The 20,129-nt window shown below is 39.4% G+C and overlaps 1 protein-coding gene across 1 annotated transcript in view; it reads left to right on the plus strand.

The window, feature by feature from the left end:
- The first annotated feature begins 304 nt into the window (after positions 1-304).
- MCF2L (MCF.2 cell line derived transforming sequence like) overlaps positions 305-20,129 on the plus strand; it is a 93,411-nt gene continuing 73,586 nt past the window's right edge. Inside the window, exon 1 of the mRNA XM_031046159.2 lies at positions 305-360. The gene's annotated coding sequence lies outside the window, so the exon portion shown is untranslated. The remainder of the gene's footprint in view (positions 361-20,129) is intronic.

Here is a 20,129-nt window from a genome sequence, read left to right on the forward strand (position 1 = left end):
CAGCAGTTACACAGCTCGTGGTGGATTTTAGCCCTTGAAAGCCATGGCTTAAGCTGTCTTCTGTGAGGGCATCTCTGTCCTCCCGTCAGCAGGGGAGATTTCCCAGGCTCCCGACCTGCTGTGGCCCTTTGTGATGGGCTTCCTGGCATGGTGCTCACAGCCCATCCTTTTTGATTCTCCCTCTTCTTGCTTTGCCTAAGCAAACAGGAACAGTAGGTCAGCTTGAACCCAAAGCTGCAAAACAAGTCTGGCAAGTGGAGACTTCAGAGACATCCGTCTTCAGTCTGTGCTGCGCTTAGTATGGACAGGGAGCATCTTTGGAGGCCTCCTATAGTCTTCATCTTTTCACACAGGATTCAGGTTGGTTTTCTGATGAAGTTGACTGAAGGTCTGTGGTGGTTTGCTTTTGTGTGTATGCTCTAGGTAGTAGTGAATTGATAGATGAGGAGATTGTCTATGTCCCAGGGTTCTTCCGATACAATCCAGAGAAGTTCTGTGACAAGGTACAAAGAGGCAGCGCTCTAATGTGGGTGTCTAATACTAATACTAATAGACTTCTGTAGTGAAATTATAAGATAAAACTTGGTTAATCCTCAACCTGGGTAATCCAATACAAATTGTAAAGAGGGGTCTAGAGGATGAGCATTCTTGAATTTTCTGTGTCTGCTAGGGGGATGTTGTGGTTCATCTTCTCTTAGAGTTCTGTGAGTATTTCTGTTGGATATTGGGCATTCTTGTATGGGGAGAGGGTGCTAGCTTATAGGCAGGATAGCAGAATATATGGATGCAGGAAATGTCAGACTGAGCACATGAATATAGCAGACAACTTAACTAGCTGAAGGCTTCAATGTAGCAAAAGCCTGCTTGGAGCCTGTGTAAATGCTGAGATTTCTGATCAGTGTTGAAGTCTGCCACTACAACTTTATTACTGTTAGTTCCCATTCTAGATAAATCTAGGCGTGTAAGGCTGTGTTTATTGTTTTGCTGTATTCACACCTTCATTTGCTGGCTGGATAAACATGTTGAAAAGGGATTTATTTGAGATTTGAGCTTTCCACTCTTGAGACTTCCATTACCTGGAAATGATCTTGCACTTTTTCTAGCAGAAAGTTGAAGAGAGTTGGGTGTGAATCCATAGCAGAGGTGATAAGCAGCACCAAAACATTAAACCTGTGAGTGAGCAATTCAGTACAACTGGCTCCAGATAGTGTTGTGAATATCTGCATGAAAAACAGTTTTGCTTTGCCTTGTTAAAGCCTAACATGAGTGAATATATGCATAGGGTTTCAGCCTATAGCCTAGATATACTGTATCAGACGCTGGGTATATCAGCAGTCTGTAAATATTCAGGGTGGTGACATGAGGGGAAAACACTATAATTAAAGAGATAATTGCAAGAACAGTGGCATTACTGGAGGAAAATACATTTGTAAAGCCATCTTGTGCCACCTGTTGCATTTATAGAACAAAGTTCAATTAACATGAAAGCCCTTACCTTCTTGGGGTAGTTTGTTCTGAGCAGAGGAAGGGAAAAGCAGATATTTTTCTTCTCTGATGATGAATCATGGAGGAATTTCTGTAGCAGAAATGAAGAGCTATTATTTTTTCTCAGAATGGTGTTCATGGCTGGATTTTGTGGCACAGGGTAAGTGAGCTTAACTTTATGACTCCTAGATCTTGTAAATGTAAACAGACTTGTACAGTCTGCTAAGTCAGGAGTGTATAAGGTGTGTGGCTGGGGACTGTGTTCTTGGAAGCATTCTGAACTCCATGTTTTATATGTGCCAAAAAAGTATGTATTTCAAGAGTCAGTGTCAGTTTTGCTAGCTCATTGATTCTTGAAAACACACTGTTCACAGAACATGAGTTACTGGAAGAGGCTGAATAGTGCATGGTAGAGTTTGGATTTTATTTTAAATCCTCTCTTCCAAAGGAAGCAAAGTATTAGATATTTTAGGATCTAATTTTTCATATATGGTTTTTACAGAATTTTCTTTCCTTTCAAATAGCACAACTCCAAACTTGTTGCCATGTAATATCTGTGATGTGCTTAAATGATTTATTTGGCTCAGACAAGTTAGTGAAAAATGAGCACATCAGTAAAACCAGTCACAGCTGACATCCTTCCAAAGCCAGAAAAGTCCATAGACAGTATATCCATCAAGAGGGAGCTGCTGATGCAGAAATCAGATTCACAGTATTATCACACAAATTTATAGGGCAGTTTCTGCAGCTGGAATGTGTTTAGTGTATGTTTTCTAATAAAAAGGTTGTTACTTTCAGAGGTACCAGTTCTGGTAACATGGCAAATGTTTAAATTCCTTCACTTAAATGTCTGTATTGACTTGTCCTATAAAACTGAGGGACCCCAGCCTCCTTTTCTAACTTCTTTTTTCCTGAAATTTTAAATACATCCTGTTCTGTTTTTTTTTTTAATTAAAATCTTTATTCTTTGTGTTAAAAAGTAAAAGTGAAGGATACATATGGTTTGAGGGATGTATTTTACAATTGGGTTAAGATGCATACTGTGATGGGAAGTAGAAATATCTAAAATAGATTACATTATCAGCAGATTTCTGAGAGTGGTCGCTCTCAAGATCCCTAAAATTGCTTATTATTTCCCATTTCCTGTGTTAAGAAGTTATTTTAATTCCTTTTTAAGCAACATAAAATTATAATATTCTAAATTAAAATGTTATAAAAGTTACTATTTAAAAATTTTGGTGACTTAATTTGGGGGGAAAATATTATTTCTCCAGTTGTGCACCTTATAATAGGAATATCCAAACTCTGAGATACTGATACAGGCCACGGCTTTATTCCACTGGATGATGATTCCTTCAAGAAAGCAAGAACTTTCAACAATCTTTCAAATTAGAGAGAAATCCACACCAACAGAATTCGAGTCAATACAAGACCTTGCCTCTAGGCTCCTGTTCCGCCAGATCCACTGACTCTGGATTCCTTGAGCCTGCTTTCTTGCCCCTTGGACCTCCCCAGCCTCTGCCTCTGATTTTTTTGCTGCCCATTTCCTAAGATTTACTCTGTCTGAGGCTTCTTAAAAAGAACAGCCCTTTTCTAAGGGTGGTTGTCCTGTGACATTAAGGTTTATATATGTCAATGAAGGAAAAAAATGTCAAAAATTATTCTGTTACTTCAATATATGCAAATGAATCATCAGAAAACAAAATTTGACTGTGTCTGTGACTTTTGAAATGAAAAAATGTTTTCCTGGCAATTAGTGTTATTTGAAAAGCCCATCTATTTAGAGGCTGTAGCATAAATGGCATTAATGTGATAGTATGTGGAGAGTTAGTAGGAATTTAATTTTTCCTGCTTTTATGATAGCTGAAGAATATATGAAAAAATAATACAATATAAAAAAAAAAAAAAAGAACTTAAGTTACCCTGATAAATAAGCAGGGATACTTTACTTCAGTAATTTTGAATAAAAATGCCTTACTATTCTGATAGCATGCTTTTGCTTTCACATACAGAGAATTGTCAACAAGAAGGTATTTATTCTCTGGGTAGAACCAGTTTGGAGTCAGGATGTAACTTTATTTACTCTCTTTATCTTTTTCATTGTTCTTTCAAGAACTTTCCAGTATCATGTGCTGTTGCAATCTGCTATACTGAAGTCATACTTAATAAGAAGGCTTATACTACTTCCTTTTACTGTGCATGCTTGTGCTGTTTAAAAAAATCTCACATCATCTACAAATTAACCTTGAAGGTTAAGCTAATCTGAAAAGATTGAACATACATGGTCTTGTGGTAAACCACACTAAGTTAAAAGGATCAAAGCTTATGCTAAGATTTCCACCACTTCCTGGTTGAAGCTAGCTCTTGTATTTATTTATTTATTTTATCTTATTTCAGAGCCACTATTTCTTCCAAAGCAGGAAGTGAAGCTCAATAGAACTTTTATGTGTTTCATTTCTTGCTCGGTGATTAAAAAACAAAAACCAAAACAAGAGAGATTCTGTTTTAGTCATCAGTCAATCCAAGCTCACACACAACTTCTGTTTCTTGCACTTTGACTCAAGTACGGCATAAACCCTTCCTCGGTCTTGTTGGTTGGTGTTTTTTCTGAAAGTAATGTCAAGGACTGCTGATGAAAGTCTTAGTTACTCTTGTACTAAAGAGATGACAACTCTTCTTTCGTACCTGCCGGCAGTCTTTGATATCATTGACAGTGAGTTTGTCAACTTGCAAACAATTTGGGGTGAGGGACCAAGCTGTTTAATAGGTTCATTCTTTCCTTTTGGAGTGAGGCCAAATAACTAACTGGAGGACCCTATGGGAATCTTCCATAGGAGCTGCTGCTTCTTATCCTTTCTTAACCCCAGGTGGAAAAACTGTGAGACTCTTTCACCTGCACTGCTCTCAACATGCAGTGAATCTCAACCTCATCTAATTATTTTAATCAGACTTACACTTATTTCTCATTTCAAGGTTTCTATTCAATTTTGGAATTTCTGTAAATAGAGGCCATGAAGAAAGTGAGTCCAGGGACCAAGTTAGAAGAAGACCTTGAAGGGCTCGGTGGGAATAACTGGTAGTTGTCTTCTAGTAAGGATTTCTGTCCACTTAACAAACAGGTATTAGTTGGTGGGGCAGTTGGAAAAGAATGATCCTGTCATTTCAGATGTGACTCATTAGTCAAGAGTATACTTTTAAAAATTGTGACTAGTAGAATTATAGTGGCAATTTATCTAAGATTTGTCCTGAATGACAATAACTCTTGAGATCTGTGAATTACCTACAGTAATCTTAGTGTGGATGGGGCTGTATTCTGAAAATCTTTAGGAGTCTCAGATGTAGTCTTAACATAGCTGCTTCATTGCATTAGTCACGAGTAGTTCCCTGAATGATTCCATCTTTTGATTTACTTCCCTGAGAAATCACTTTAGAAGTCTCCACAGTATGTGAAATGTCATTTATATAAATATATGTCAGAGGGATAGTTGTAGAACTTGCTTATATGTGTCCTTTGGCTTTTGGGGAAGGAGTTACTTGACTTTAAGGCTTTTATGTGAAGGGAAGATGTAATCTGTATTTCCCTCCTTTCTGTGTTCTAGGTGAGAGTCATAAGCTTTCACGAAACACAACCAACTTGTTTCATGCAGTGAGCCTGTGGAGCGGTATTTCTCTTTGATTCCTAAGCCTTTATGATTAAAAAAAATAAGCATCTTCTCTGTTTTAGCCAAACATACAATTCTTACCATCTTTGGTGGATTCTGAAGGTGTATGTGAGAAAATGGATAGGGTCAGTTATTATAGTAGGTCAGTTATTTTTAAGGAGAACTAGCATGTGAAATCAAAAATTCAAGATACTGCCTTTATGCTTTTACATTAGAGAAGTTTTAGCTTTCCAATACTGTGTATCATAGTGGGGCTTTGAAACAGAAACTCAAAACATGTCCTTCCTGGGAGCCCAAAACCACTCAGCTCTCATTTATCTCACTTTCAAACTCTCTAGCTTCTACCATCTAAACCTCTAGGACTCCAATAGTGTGTTCAAACATTTTAACAGGACTGTGCATGTGGGGCACAGATAATATTTTGCTATCTATCTCTGTATCATCTACCATGATGGCTATCAAAGATTATTTAAGGACTTCAGGTGCAAGTACAGGTGGTGTCTACTACCTTGTTTAGGGTAACCTTTTCACCTTTTGACTGATGGTATTTGACCTTGGTTCCTTCTCTGTTTTTTTTCTGACTTCCAGCTATTGAAAATTATGTTCTTTGTCTGCAAGGTAAGCTCTAATAATATTTTTTGCAGATGCTGTCTTGTGACTTTACAGAGTTATTTTAGGGCTATAGATTCCTTGGGGGGAGGGGGAGGGGAGAGGGAGTGGGGGGGTGGTGGGACTCGATCTACTGAGTTTTTTGAGTGTTTCCCTGTGTAATTAGAAGTTATTTCAAAGTTGAGAAGAAAAATTCTCTAACATCAGTAAAATGAAAATATTTTATGCTATGCTTTGCTTGCAGAAATATGTGGGGTTTTCCTTGGATCAGATAAGACGTGACAGCCCCCAAATGCATGTGCTGAATAATGATAAAGAGAACTAACTTAGTATTTCATTAAAAGATGCCTCCTTTGAGCGAATGAAGTATATACACTGATTGTGATGAAGTCTTGTAATGCTTCACACATGAAACAGTTTGTAGACACAATAAAATGCTCTGAAGGAGGAAAAAGATCAGAGATATAAAACATGGATTTAGTAATCTTTTAACTGAAGCAGCCAGACAAAATGTATATTTAATATAGCCTAAGGGAAGTTTGCTGGCTTTTCTCTGAGTATGACTGGAACTCTTAAGGCTTACATTGTCAAACCTGCCTCAGTGGTGAGGCACTGGAACAGGTTGCACGGAAAAGCTGTGACTGTCCCATCCCTGGCAGTGTTCAAGGCCAGGTTGGATGGGGTTTTGAGCAACCTGGTCTAGTGAAATGTGCCCCTGCCCATGGTAGAGGGGTTAGAACCATATAACTTCCCAGAATGAGGTGTTCTGGTCTGCTTAGCATGCTCCAAAGATGAGGAATGCACATCCGCAGTTCAACGCAAAATCAACCTCAGCTTCCATTTCCACTGAAAGCATTAGAGGAAGTTTGGTGGTACTGACCTTTAATATTAGAGCTTAAAAGCATAAGAGCTATCCTAGTGGCCCCAAACAAAGCCTGTTTCCTTCCCAAGGGAAGGACTTGAGGTTTTGGCCTTGCTTTTGGAATTCTGAATTTCTTTCAATATTAAGTTGTCTAAATGAAGATCAGACTTTATGCAGAGAACTTCAGTTCTGTTTGGAAAACTTCTAATGAGCCATCAGGTTTTAACTTGTCGGGAGATTGATTTGAAAATCATGCCCTTTGGCTCAAGTAACAGCTTTCTCCCTGAAGTCACCTTTGGCAGTGAATACAGTTTACTGCCTTAAACAACTAGAATCTGTCTGGGGGTTTGAGTGTAAAGCTCTTGAAGTCACAGGAGTTATGTATGGATCCTCCACCCAGTATTTTCCACTCTGGCATGTTTCCAGTATAAAAAAGAGAAAAGGTATTCCCAAGCCCATTTTATCAGATGGGGTTTCAGCCATTAGGTCAATTTCAGGTCACATCAGTTTAACCCCCTTCAGTGTTCCAAAGTAACCCAGCATATTTTTCGGGAACAAGGAATCATAAACAGTGTAATAACAACTGTTTTCCACATCAGATTGCTTCCTTCTCAGTTACGAAAACCTATTATTATTATTGTTTACATTTAAACAATGAGAATGCTCTGTCCCCTCTCTCCCTGTCCCAGCACATGCAAGCTCAAACCCTTACAGTCCACGGGGTTTTTATGGATGCTCGGTAGCACAGTAGTTGTAGTGCACTGCTGCCCTGAAGTCCCCTCTCCAAACAATGGGCTCGTTCAGTCTTGAATAGTTTAAATTTCTAAAAAACTATTTCCTCTATGTGGCTATATTTATTTTAGAAAGGAAAAAACAGAGGTTGCTGTTGGTACCCAGAAACACCATCAGTGCTTTAGAGACAGAAAGCATGTTTTGGAGCATAATACCAAGAGTTATCCAAGCAAGGAGAGGCAATATGGTAAAAAACAGTGCTATAAGAAAAGAGAAAACATGGCAAAGCAGACTTTGGGTTACAGTTTGCCAAACTGTGGAGCACACTAGAAATTACAAATTAGCTTCTAATTTCTGCTGTTGCACAGGAGCCAGTGACTTCAGCAGAACTGCTGCTGCACGTGGGATCAGGCTCCTGTCGGATCTGAGCCCATTTCTCTGTGTTTAGGCTTCAGGCAAAACCTCAGTTGCTGGTTTATAGCACCACACTCCATCTGAAGACCTACTTGCAAAAGGATTATTTGCACAAGCTGTTGTCACCTAACCGCTGGTGGCTGCACCTGTGGATCTTTAAATGCCTGTGAATCCACCCCAGCTGGGCTGGCTGAAGCTGAACACCAGTCAGCTGCCAGGAGGTGCCAGATGAATGCATGCTGCTTTTCTGTGCAAGCTGGTAGAGCTGTGAGCCTTTTCCTTCCACTCAGGTACAGTGAGAGTTTCTTCCTTCTTGCCTGAAGAAAAAAACATGAAATAAGCTCAGTGAAATCAAGGGGTTTTGTTGTTGGTTTGTGGAGACTAATATATGCTCTTATTTATTTGTAGCTGAGCTGCTGGTTCCTTTACTAGCTAATAAACTAGGGAGATTAACAGAGTTTTTTAGTGCTCTAAGGAATTATGTACATCTAATAGTAGGGACTTGAACACATCTCATATGTAAGCTGCACCACATTTGTTCATACTGTGGAGAAACTTAGAAAAAAAGCCCTGAGAGCTGCTGGAAAATACTTCTAGAATCTCACAATGGAAAAAATAATGGAATACCTGTGGTCCCTCACACCTTGCTTCCCCAAGTGCTCTGAAGAAGTCTGGGCCAAATGTTTCTTAAAAAATACCTCATTACCTGCCCTGAAGTTCCCCTTCAAAATGTAGCACAGCAAAAACATCCTCACTGGGGAGTGGGCATACTTCTGGTGTTACTTTGCTGTTGTTCTCTTTGAGTGATATCTTTGGTTCTTTGCTAAGCCTTTGAACTGGCTGATTTTCTGTATTTGGTATCTTCTGTATTCTGTGTTTGGTGTCCTGGAAAGGTGCATATGTATTCATTGCTGGCTAAACTGCTATAGTGTGGGGATCAAAAGAGCAGTAGTAAACAGGAATGGGTTTGAGTAAAGGGAGATGGAGGCTTCTAACAAAAGAAATAAAATCTGTCCTGTTAAAAAGACACTGTTAAATACTTCAGAGATTGGCTGCAGGATGAGACTTGAATTGAAGAGGCCCTGCTTGCTGCCACCATAGTGCAGGGAACTACAAAGGATGCCCTCACCTTTGGTACACTTGCCCTGTGCTTTTTCACTTTAGTGCAAATACAAGGGTAAGGGCTAAGTTAAAATTACATTGAACTAATCAGGTACACACTTGGTAAGGCAGGACCTGGTGGGAACTAGATACATGTTATACAGAGGCGACAAGAAGAAGAGCAGAAAGGATGGCTGGGGGTTGTGTCTGAGTTATCTCTTACTCCTTTGAGATTCATGGTCATTAGTTCAGCTGCTGCATATGTCAGAACAAGTGGAATTCGCTCTTTGGCCTTTGTTTTATCCTTCTTTACATCTTCATTCTTCCTATGGTAAGAAGAAACACAAAGCTGTTTCAAATGCTTTTGAGGGCTGAGGTGTTAACACAGAGCTGCAAAAGGCAGGGACTTGGCAAGTTTTGTTTTCTGTTAATTGCAAAATCCTGATCAGTGGAGGTGAAGAGGTGGATATGATGGGTTACCAAGTTTTTATGGGTCTTTCCTCCTTGTTAGTTAAAGCATAATTACATCTCTTGCATGGTGCATCTATTGTTATTGTTGCTCATCTCAAAATAGTGGGAAGGGTTTTGAGGTGAGCTGAAAAATCCTGCCTTCTGAAGTTAGAGGCTAATGCTAGTAAACTGCCCTTGGCAGAGGAGTGGTTTTATTGTTTGAATGCACAGCCCTGCCTGAGCTGTCACACCTGGGCAAAGTAAATACAGTATAATAGGGCAAGTAGCAATATTTAATGTGGAAAATAAAGGTAAAGCTGCTATTTGAAAATCTTGGTCTCTGTACTGCTTTCATGAATGGGCCAGGAAGCAACCCAGGAAACTGGAAAAGAAGGAAAATATTTGTTGCTTTAGGTTGATTAAAATCTCAGGGACTTGCTGCTTTTTCAATCAGGTAAGGTTTCCTGTTTGCTTCCTGGAGACTGGAAACAGGACACAGTTACAGCTGCTGTGCTGCAGTTGTTTATGGATGTTACAACCGCTCTTTGCAGGGTTAGATTTTCTTTTTTTATTATAAAGTATTAATTAAAGGATCACTCCCTTTTTTTTAACAATACAATAATGTTTACTTACACATCTTGTGTCTACAAAGTAAAAAAGATCAAGCATGATTGTATGTTGTATATTTCCACAGAGAGCACCAGTGTGAGCCTTGTCTTTCATCAACTAAATTTAACCAAGAGTATCACGCTGCTAAGTATAAGGAATAAGGTATTTTATTCTCTTGCTGCAGTGAGATTTTCTTTCTTGGAAGGAACTGAATTTCTGTCGAGAACCTGAAGCAGTTCTCTGGGTTGACTCTCCAGAAGAAGCTAGTCTAAGTGTGCTTTATGTTCTCTTTGGTTTTGATCCATGGAAAATGAGCTTTGTTCTACTCTTTGCTGATGTTAAGTCTCCTTTTCTTGAGGAAACTGAGGAGCCTGTTGAAGCCCAGGGGGTTGAAAAGAGTGGAAATGGGAGGGAGAAATTGAGACACTTTTAGAAACCTGCAAGTGGAAGAAATAGTGAGCTTTGAGGATTTCTTGACATGTTTGCCTGCATTTTTTTCACATTTTTCCCATGTGTATGGGGACTTGGTGGGTTGAACAGCCACAGAATTTTTGTGGCCAAGGTATGCATGCTGCCTAAGTCATGAGTTCAAAGTCAAAACAGGCTTGAAAAGTAGGAAGCTAGACAGTGTTAGGTAGACAGTGACATTCTTATCCTATCAGTTATGTGGGTTTGACCATTTTCAAGTGTAACTTCATTGTGAGTCAGATTTATGCAATGTAAGACTTAAAGCTGATGGCCAGCTCTAAGGGAATTTGCCTATACTCACCAATCTAAAATGGCAGGTAACTGAAATGATCTAATAGCCAGATCTATTTATTTATTTATTTATTTTATTTGAAGCTATGAATGATCCTCCAATACTGAAATACTATAACTAATTTGGCCAAATACACCCCAATGATTATTTTAGAGATGTGATAGAATGTTTTCTGTCTTGTAATTTTATCTTGATTTCTCTTCTCTCTATCCTGTTTGCTGTTTCAAGATTTCTGCAAATGTCTTTTCCCTTCCTTCCTTTATAATAAATAATTTTGCAGCCTTTATCATCAGTGTTACAGGAGCATCTGATATTTTTGTTGGAACCGATTCTCCCACAACTTTTGACCTGAAAGTTTTTCTGCTTCCTGAGTATCTTGTTAATCTGGAAAAAAAAATGATTCTGTGTACTTTGAGTCATAAAAAGGGTTTCCTATTGCTGACAGTTTTATTTTGTATTTTGACTATAAATATAGTTGTGGTTGTGGCACAAGTCATCATTGTTGTAATGGTCTCTGTTTTCCTTGCTTTCTGAAGTAATATTCTTACTAAGTTTGTATGTTTCAATATACAAAATAAGCCTGGTTTTCTTTTCCTGAGTTTAATTCCTGTGCTGCTTTCATCACGTGTTTTTGTTCTTGGTACTCTGTTGGGTTTTCCCTTCTGCCACTAAGCTCCACGTCCAATTATATCTTGTCTCCTCTACTTGCTCCTTTAATCCCACTGCTGCTATAAAAAATTGATTTCATCCTCGTGGTTTTCCTGAATTTTAGTCCTACCTTCTACCTAATGTCAGTGGTAACTTGGTTTCCATCTTTAATTACAGTTTTCAGTTCTTATCAGACTGTAGTCTCCCATCTCCTGAATTTTGAATACTATTGCAGCCAACCAAGACACAGAGCCAAAAGTCCTCTTTTCCTCACCCCTGGGCAGTCTGTGTAGCCACATCTCACTGCAGGCACTGCTGTACACACTGCTGTACATGCTGCTGTACTGCTGCTCTTTGTGATATTAAAAAGGTCACATCCATTTCTTGGTTGTCTTTTGCAGCTGTGGACAGACAGAACTGTCACCAAATACTACAGGATAAAGTATTTTACTACTGACTCCTGAGTGATGAAATTTGACCTGAAGGGAAGTCCAGTTTTTGTGTCTCTTTGAAATAAAAAGCCTTGGTAAATCCTGCAGCACAGTGAAGGGGAGGCCAGTGATTAAATACTTTTGAGGGAGCTTGCCTGGAAGGGACATGTAAACAGAAAATATAAACTGAAAATATAAACAGTTCACAGAACACCAGAAAGATATAATTTTAAAATTAGAAATTGAAACAGATGTGTGATAACTGCATTCAGTGACTAGGCTTCTGTCATGGTTTTCAGGAGTACCTCGACGTCACAAGGCCGGAGAAGTGCCATCCTTGATAGGATGTTAAATGTCCTTATAAATTTTACTTTCTGGATACCTGGTGTAAGGGATGCATAATCTTCAAAGCTTTGAAATGCAAAGTGTACTTTCAAAGCGTAATTTCTCAACAGATTTCCTTATGTTTCTTCTTGGCAATATCATTTCGGAAGATATTTCAGGGTTCATCCTATGAATTGAACAGCATTTTAAAGTGCTCCAGCGACTATTGCTATGACTAACATGCTCATTTTCATGGAAAGAATGTCTGTCTCATGGATCATAGTCTTTATTGCTTTTTTCTCACTGTTATTTTTGATTGCATGTGCTTGCTTAAATTCAGGTTTGGATGTGATAGAGGACGTTTCTGATGACTTAGCATCCTACTTGAAAACTGCCAAAGCAGTTTCAAAATGGGTTAGTTTTATTGCTGCACGGACATATAACAAGCTGCTTTGTATAATGGATTTGTACAAACCCATGTGTGTGGTTTTGTGTGTGTATAAACTCCTTTTAATGCTTTGCAATCTCTTGATGTAGACCAGACAGAATTGGCAATTTTAAATGATGACTTTAAAAGAATGAAACCTTTTCTGCATTCATTCTTTGGGGAACCCCCTCCCCACAAAAAAACAATCCATCAAGAAGGATTAGAAGGGGAAAGCGAATAGAGCCTTCAAGTAGTCTTGTATGCTAAACTAGATGCTAACAGATTATGCATCAAATTGCTTACTATCTTAATAAATTCCATCCAATTATAAATTCTGAGGTTGCAGGTGCAAATTAGGTGTATTTTGGTATGTGTTTTTAGAGAGGCTATACATTTACATTATGCTAAAGATCATCGTATAAGAATAGATCTGTCATGCTGAATCCCACAAAGTGCCACATCATTTTATTGATGTCCTTTTGCTAAGTACTGCACCCCTGAAGGAAGAAAACATTTAATAATTATACTTTAATACTGAATTTACTAACTTTAATATTCTTTACCACTAACCAATGTTGCCTCCCTCATGCTGCATGTGTTTTTTTTAACAGCTACAGGATCTTGTATTGTTTAAGCCCCAGACATAGCTTCCTTCTCTGGGTTTCATAAAACTGGAGTTTACCCTGATTTGACTTTGCATGCATTCTTTAACAGCATCTCCCACAGCACATTGCTCTGTGGGTTGGAATATGTCACTCACAGCCCACATTGAGGTGGCAGGAGAGCTTAACCTGAGTGTGGAACATGTGGGGAGTTGAAATGAATTTTCTTGTGTTTATAAATATAGAGACATGTGCCTACACAGATTTTCTCAGGAGGGCTGTTGCTCCTGTGTGCTTCAATACAGGTTAAACTTGCTCTTAAATATTGTTGCTAACATAAGTGCCCACATAACACAGCTTTCCTCTCCAGTTGTATTTCAGGCTGGATCATGATAGCCAGGGAAGGGATTGGTGCTTCAGTTCCTTTCTTGCTGCTGTTCTTGTGCACAGCAAGAAGACCTGGTATTATAACCATGGAGTAAATGCTTCCCCTATGCATGTGCTCCAAAATAGAATGCTAAGTTAGAAAAGCATTTGGTTTCTGTCCGGAGCCCATTTTTCCCATGTGTTTCACAGGAGCCTATAGTGTCATTAGCCCAGTGAAACTTAAAGCTTTCTGCGTAGAATAGCTCTGCTAAGGAAAAAAAAAACCAAAACAACCAGAAAAAAACCTAAAAATCACCCTTGCCTGAAATACCATTTAGCCAAGCAGCTGAGGCCGCTTTCCACAGAGGCACTTTGTGTGGACTCGTGTTCCTTCAGAGCAGTGGGAGCAGGCTCTGAGTCTTCTATACAGCACAGGCTGAGCACTCTGTACAGTTTTCATGTGTTCAGTCTAAGGATGGTGGTTCCTGAAAGTGGGAGGTGAAAGGTGTGTCTAGTTGGTTAATACTGAAGGATAGCAGGGTTGAAACAAACAGTGCTATATTTTGGTGGATATAGCCTTGGTCATTATTAGATCTTGAGTGGTTGTGGAAAACCATATGTAACTGTGGGTTTTGGAGCTTTGAAGGCTAGGAAAGAGGAAGTTAGATGGAAACCTGGAGGATGGATATTATGAGTTGTGCTACTCCAAAAAAAGAAATTATTTTTAAACTAATGCTTGGATTTCACCTGAATGACTTGTTCCACTGTTTCTTCTGAAATCTGAAGGCAGAAGCCTGTTGAGAAGTGGTTGTCCACATTACGTACAACATGAAGGGGCTCTGGAGTAGGCAGTGTTGATTAATGTGGGGGTTTATACTTCTTCTCTGTCTTGACAATGAGATCAAGCACAGCCAACATGCTGTAGGGGGTTCTTTTTCCTCCCTTACATTCATGGGTTTGTTTTTTTGTTCAAGGAAATAGCCAGACTGCCACAATACCGGGTTCCTGCATCTCACTGCATGGGTGTAGGTGAGGGTGATACTTTTCTCAGAAGGGTGTAGTTCCTCTTGCACTTGGTTTTAATCTTCGAAGAAAGGCCATGAAGCTTCCTTGCCCTCTCTTTGCAAGTTTGGAAAGCACTCCTGTGCCTGCTCTATCACTGTGTAAATCTTCTGGTAACAAGAATTGGGTTTTCAGCATGCTGTGTTGCAGGTGACAGCAAACCCATGTTACTACCCACAGTCTTATCTAGCCAGCCAAGCGTACTGCTGAGGACTCCCACTAGCAAGTGTTTGAGACTGGCTTGATGCTGTTAACTAAGAAATGAGTATCAGTGTGCATATGGTCTATTGTACGTAGTAGGATTTTGAGCTGTTCTGAGACTGTTTTTCCCGGAGCCACGTTGTAGTGCAAGAGCTAGAAATAAAATGCTTTAAATTGTGATCTTTGTTTGAGGACTACAGGCCAAGATACCAGTCTAGGAGCACACACTTCCACCAAGCCATTTAGGTGACAGTTCTGGAAAGGAGGGAGTTGAGACCAGACGTAGATCCTGTTTCTGACTTTGTGGCAGATGTTGTTATCTGATCCAAGAGAGGTCGCTTACTCCTCTCAACTTTCACATGTGAGAGTATTTATGTGACTTGCGGGAGCATTGTGAAGACTCATTCACCAATTTTGAGCTCTCATCTAAGTCCAATATGCTAGTAACGACCTTGCAGAATATGGAAAAGTTAAGTGAAAACTTTCTAAGGAGTGTTATTTCTTTTAAATATACCTTTAATTAAAAATATCTGTTTCTGCCTAGGAAACACTTGTGTTTTGGCATAGTACAAAATGTAATGGGCTCCAAAATTAAATAGCAGAATTAAAATAAATTAGCTCAATTATATTCTTCAGGTCACATTTTAACGCCATGCACTGAAAAGAGCTTCTTATATAGATGGTAGTTATAATACATCTGACTGGTTTGGGATTATCAACAGTTCCTGCTCTGTGGCAGATGACTGGTGAGAACGCAGATGTGGGGTGCTTCAGAAAATAACTTTTGGTGTGGTCTGTGGATGACCTGGGCTTGTTTGGAGGTTTTTTATGGAATTGGTTGATGGCTGGAAGTGCTAAACCAGAAATAGAGCTTTCGCCCATCTGCAAATGGGATTTTGTGAACAGATGCAACCATCAGTTCAAGCTTTTTATCCTCACTGTCCTCTTTCCTTGACCCCTCTAGCTGCGAGAGGGGTCTTATAACACCATGAAGTGAAGAAAAACAATCCATTTGTTTTCATATGGTTGTTGCTGTCACTCCCACTCATTGGCTCACTCTTTGTATTAGTGAGTCTGGATGGTCAGTAACTGATTTAAAGTGTGTTATTTAACAGGTAGCGTGTCACTGGACAATTACGTTAAAGAATCAAGTAAAGCAAGATGGCTCAGCATTCATGTCTGAAAGATCATATGGAATACTTTGGTTCTAGTTGATTTCTTCATCTTATTTCCCATTGCCTTATTAGGGATTTGTACGTATTTCAATTTACAAAGTCATATTATTAGAATACATGCCTTTTTTGACAGTTGCTGCTGTTTTGGATAGGCTCCTTTATAGGGAACAGGTGCTTGATGGCTTTACCACCAAGAAAAACACCCTAGTTCAGTTCTGGTAAAGACATATGGGTGAAAATTCCTTCACAAATAGGAAATGCTGGATGTATTTCTGGGGAACTTTCTCACCAATAATTCATTGGAAATGGACATCTGCTACTTGAGTAGTTAATTTACTTCTGTGGAGTAGGACAGAGTGTTAGAAAAAGATGATAATGATGGATTTACTGGATCATTGCTTGTTAAAGCTAGGACTCTTAAAGGGAAGTTCTTGACAAGGCACATTTAGGATTAATTTTTTAATGCAATCTTACTCTGATAATGTTTGCACATCACGTGTGTGTTCACATTTAAAGCAAACGGCTTATATCTAATGCTTGCCAGCACTTCATGCAGGAAGACTAGAAGCAGTAGCCAGCAACCGGCAAGCCCTTTGGAGACCTCTGAGCCTGCTGACAGGCACAGTTGCTCTGCATGTAATTTGAAGAAAGGCATTGTGTCCCTGGTGGCTTGGCTTTGACTGAAAGATGGAGTTTTGCGCTCTCATTTTGCACTGAAGACCGGCTCACAGATAAATAGGTCACTGTCTGCGGAACTATTTTGCAGTAAATCGATTAGAAGCAACATGACCTTAAGCCTGATCTCCTTGCTCTACAAAGATATTGCTGAATTGTGGCTTCTTCTGAAGAAAAACACAGGTGTGTCTAGTTTTTCAAATTTGATTAGTTACTTAGGCAAGAGCTCTTGTCAGACAATATCATCCTACTGAGGAGAATGGGATGTGTTTTAGTATAAAGGCAGAAGTTGTACTCTTTTTGTGTACATTCATATATAATTTATTGTAATGGGTATGAGTGTTCTGTCCTTGTGTAAATTTGCAGTGTATCCCTTTATTTGCAGGTGTATTTCTTGGTACACCAGATGTATCTGCTAAATCTATTCATGTATTTTACATGGAAGGTACTTTGTTCAGGATTCGCTCATGCAGCGATTATGGCAATCAGATCTGCTGCTAAAGCTTACAAAGAGAATTTGCTGTTGCAAAGAGCTGTCCTGCTGTTGCTGACTTACAGGGGATTTTACTTTTCAATTCATTGCATTTTATGTAAATATCAGATACGTAATTTCTCCTGATCCCTATCTGAGGTAGGGAAAAAGAGTAGTTTCTTTTGCAGGACACAATTTGGCATCCCCTAGTTGTCAGAATAGGAGGGTTAATCTAACATTCATTATTTTTTAAATTCCTTCAGTCAAAGCTTTCTATAGGAATGTTGTCTCTGTTAAGATATAGTGAAATAGTGGAGATATTATTTGCTGTTAATAGAGCAGCTACAGTTCGTTGCAAAACTGAAAGCGTGTTTTGTGGAATAGGCACAAGCAAAAATTGCTTCCTTATTCTGGTGCTTGAATTCACATTTCCAGTTCTGTTTTCTGCTTTTGGAATGCATGACTATTGCAGAGGAGGACCAGAGAAAAAGCACTGAGTCCATGGGCTGGTGTCTAACCTTCCAACATTGTCGCTTTTGAAATGTCAAAATTAAATGAAACAGGTATGTAAAGGGTGGCTCTTCTAACTAAAGGGTGGCTCTTCTTACTAATCTTTAATTAGTATTACTAATTGAATTAGCAACATGTGAAGCTGGGTGCTCTGCTTCTCAATAGTCCTCCATGCTATTGGTTTAATACCAGAAGACATCATGCTGCTTAAGAGGAATCAGTGAAAGATTTAAGAAAGGTGTAGGAATTAATCAGTCTGGGTAACTTTTGGTCTTTATGTGCATCCTTTGTCTGTGCTGAGAGGGGAGGAGTGGATTTAGGAAACACTGATTATTACACAAGTGAGTGAATGTCTGTTCTAAACTGCAGAACCAGGGAGTGTTTTGTATACACCATAGGGGTGCACACGTAGCCCTATGGTGTATACACATAGCACACAACGTAGGACTATTTGTCTAAGTTGCCAAGATTAGAACAGGGGGGTTTAGTTTGTGTTTGATTATTGAGAAATGAGTGGGGCTTCTTTTGTTAGCAACTACCAAGGTTTGATTTTCATCTCTTGACTGCTGCCACTTCTTGTGGGCATGTTTGGCGTGCCAGAGGTTGCTTCTTCCCAGAGAACTGTTGAAAGACTTTTTGTTATAAGTGGACAGGAAGGTTGTCTCTTTCCCCAGCACTGTTGTTTTGTCTTCTTTCTAAGTACTGTAGGGGCTATTTTTTGTGCCTACAGTCAGCAGAGGGAATAAAATGAAAATGAAGGAGAGGACTTGGATACCCATCTTTCCAGTCTCATTCCTGTGAAAATTTCCAAGGAAAACTGCCTACTTGGGGAATTCCTTTGTCAGTCTTTGTCCAGGAGTGAGGGTGGGGAGATGGCAAAAAGGATGGACAAACTGAAAAAAGAGGATGGGTTTGGAGTATAGGTGTAGGACCAGAGTGTCTGTTCTGCTTAAAGACTGTGCACGTAGCTGTAAGCAGTGCTGGTTCTGGTTTTTCAGCATCTGAATGGGGATGAAAGCACCTCTTGTCTTATAGATACACTGCAGGACTAAAAGTTTCTGACACAGTTTGGGATTGCAGCAGTGTGGGGTGGAGCCACTGCTGCCCATCTGTGGCCATGGATCCCCAGGAGTTAGCAGGCTGTCTCCAAGGAACAGGACCTCATAGAGTATCCCTCATGGAGATTCTCCTAACTTTCTCAGTAGGCAGAGGAAATGTGAAAGAGGAGGACTGGAGTCCCAGCAGAGGTCTTCTGTGTGTGCTTGTAATTGAGGGGTATGTTTGTAAAATCTGGCTGTCTCAGCCTTATTTGCCATGAAAGTGGACTCCCTTCATTTGTTGGATTCGGGTGGAGCACATGGCACTTTTATGTTGAGGAACAAATGGTGCAGTGGATGCATCATCGCCATTTGCTGTGTCTCAGTGTTAAGAGCATGCCAAAGCTTTACCTGAAAGGAGGTAAGCACGGCAAGTCAGTACCATACTTGTTTGCATGTGAGACAGGCATGAAGTGATCTTCTCAGAACTATAGTTCTGCAGCAGGAAGGGATCTGCTATTGGGTGATAGTTTTGCATCCTGTGAAGCTGTAAGTTGTTGACACAGGATCTTTTTGGAGTGTTATGAATAGTTCTTAGGAAACAAATTATTGGCATGGGATATAGGTCTGGGTTTATAGAAGTAAATCCTCATCGTAAAACCACTGATGTGGCTTACTTTAGCTTTTTGTTTGTTAATATTAACTTATCTTCAGTCTCAAAGGAGAAAACTCCTCACTGAGGCCAAATGAGACTTCAGATGAGAATGTTCAAGGTCAAAGTTTGTTCCTTCACCACATGTGATTGAGAGATTCTGTCTCTCATCATCACCATGTTACCTTGAAATGAAGGGAATCTTATATGTTTTTTTCTTCAAATACTTTTATAGACGCTGAGTCTTGGGCACTTCTCTAAGCATTAAATATTCAGAAATTTCTTCATTTACATTGCTTTTCTCTTCAAAATGCAGCCCTATTGCATCTCTGTTTTGTGCAGAAGACCTAAAGCCTTTGAAAATGGAAAGCAGTCACTGCCAGTACTTTTTAAAGACCCTGGCCTTTATACACTTCCATTCCATGGAGCTGTGGAATTGTAGCAAACTAAGTTCAGCTCTGCTATACTTGGTCTCGTTTTCTCGTTTTATGCTGACTTAGGTGAGAGAAATTGTGAAAATCATCGTATCCAGAATAAGTGAACCATCTCTTCACTTCTCAGTTTGAACATGACAGGGTTTTGTTAGTTTTAAATTCTAAGCAAGGATTTTTAAGAGAAAGCTAACAGTCTTTGGACTGAAAGTATAGGAAAACAAGCTCTCAAAATACAGTTAACATCTAATTAGACTGTTGCATTTATGGAAGCCGAATCTAATGTTTTTCTTGCAGATGAGACACTGAATTAAATCCAAAAAATTAAATCTTCATGATTTGGTTTGCACACTCAGTTTCCAACAAAAACTGGCCTTGCTTACAAGGCTTGTAATGACTAACTTGATTAGTCATTACAGCCATGTGCCAGAC

This window comes from Melopsittacus undulatus, chromosome 2 (assembly GCF_012275295.1).
Source record: "Melopsittacus undulatus isolate bMelUnd1 chromosome 2, bMelUnd1.mat.Z, whole genome shotgun sequence".
NCBI lineage: Eukaryota > Metazoa > Chordata > Aves > Psittaciformes > Psittaculidae > Melopsittacus > Melopsittacus undulatus.